At 34.8% G+C, this 1838-nt stretch overlaps 1 long non-coding RNA gene across 1 annotated transcript; it reads right to left on the bottom strand.

The window, feature by feature from the left end:
* Positions 1-265: 265 nt before the first annotated feature.
* LOC118482126 lies at positions 266-1697 on the bottom strand. The gene is made up of 2 exons (XR_004867364.1): positions 1281-1697; positions 266-1028 (listed from the first exon to the last, which is right to left on the bottom strand). It is a non-coding gene; the product is annotated as an uncharacterized LOC118482126 (long non-coding RNA).
* Between the last annotated feature and the right edge of the window lie 141 nt (positions 1698-1838).

Genomic DNA, 1838 nt, shown 5'->3' with positions numbered 1-1838 from the left:
AACATACCTTGAGAATTAGATACTTCCAACTCATTATGGCCACGAAAGGGTAAAGAGTTTTCTAAACAGAATCTAGCACTCATAACAGAACCAAGTAATCGATAATAATTTGTAATCATTTCTTCTTTAGTCAACTTCTTCATATTCTCATCCATATGTTTCTTTTGGTTCATGAGATTGTGACATTTTTGTGTTGCATTTAAATGATGACTACATTCCCAACATGTTCCTTTAATGACCCCTTTTTACTCCAATCACAAAAGCCTTTAGAACTAGAAGACCACGTATCTCTTCCCCCTTGATTACCAACATCTTCTTTAAACAAGTAACAATATACTTTGTCTATTTTGATGCTATACTCTAACCAACTACAATCATTAAACCAACTAACAACAAAACGTCTTTTTTTTTTCCATAAAAGTCTCTAAAAGGAAACTTATGACTACGCGGTTGAAAAGCCCCTTTAACAAGATATGACCTTATGTCATCTATTTAATTTGGGTGATAACTAGCAATAGGTGGCCTATCAAATGGATCCGAAGGAAGATCATTCAAATCAATAATACCTCGTGTTGTTGGAATTGAAGTTGTAGGATTATCATTATCAACATTCGGACTTGCATCAACGTCATGATTTGCTTGGATATTATCATTATCAACATTCGGACTTGCATCAACGTCATCATTTGCTTGGATATTATCATTATCAACATTCGGACTTGAATCAACGTCAACATTCGGAGGAGTTGTTTCATTCGGAATTGTATCATCATCATTAATTTCTTCGTATTTTCTTTTGAAAAAGTTCCCAATTAAAGCTTGTTTTTTGGATTTTGGTTTCGTTATCACTAATCACTTCAAAGAATTCAAACAATCAATTAACAAACAAACTAACAACCAATAATCAGCCAATAAAAACAAGTAACAAGAATAAAACTAATCAAACTAACCAATAATAAACTAATCTTCTGTTCGACTCTGTTCGATGACTCGATGTGCTGCTGCCAATTCTGTTCGAAGATGATGTTCTGTTCGATAATCAGCGGCCAATAACAAAAAGTAACAACAATTAAACCAACTAACAACAAGTAACTAGAACATGAACATTAACTGTTTTTCAAAAAAAAAAAAAAAAAAAAAACTAGAGCATTAACTCATATTCATAAAGTGTTAAAACAAAACTAATCAAACTGAAACAATCAAACCTCCTGCGAATCTGGAACAGTAACTTATATTCATATTTCATATAAATATTCATAAAACTAATCAAAGTATCAAACCTTCTGCGAATCCGTGATCAGATGAGCCGAAGACAGCATAAAACTAATCAAAGTATCAAACCTCCTGCGAATCCACGATCAGATGAGCCGATGACAGCAAGTTCGTGAGACAATTCTGTTCGTGTGAATCTTGTTCTTGTGAATCTTGTTCGATGACATCAAGTGCGATGACAATTTTGGACGAGTGGACGTCGACAGCAGGTCTGCACTCTGCAACTTGTTCGTGTAATCTTGTTCGATGACAGCAGGTCTCGACTCTCGACCTTTGATATCCCTGCCGCCCATTCAAACTAATACACTATATTTGGGTTATTATTTGGTTATTTGGGCTAATTATTATTGGGCTATCATTTGGTTATTTGGGCCAATATAATCAGTATTATTTGGGCTTAAATTCAATTTGTAAATTTTTTTTGAGGGGTGTCCTAGTAGTTGTTGAGGGGGTGTCCTTAGTATAAAAATCGAAAAAAAAATTATACTACCGGAAAAAAGTTGAGCTGTAGCCCGTGCTACGCCTCAACCTACAATAGGTCCGCCCCTGCCCATCACCCTCTAAAA

The sequence above is a fragment of the Helianthus annuus genome, chromosome 9 (assembly GCF_002127325.2).
Source record: "Helianthus annuus cultivar XRQ/B chromosome 9, HanXRQr2.0-SUNRISE, whole genome shotgun sequence".
Lineage (NCBI taxonomy): Eukaryota > Viridiplantae > Streptophyta > Magnoliopsida > Asterales > Asteraceae > Helianthus > Helianthus annuus.
This window is presented reverse-complemented; position numbering and strand designations above follow the sequence as displayed.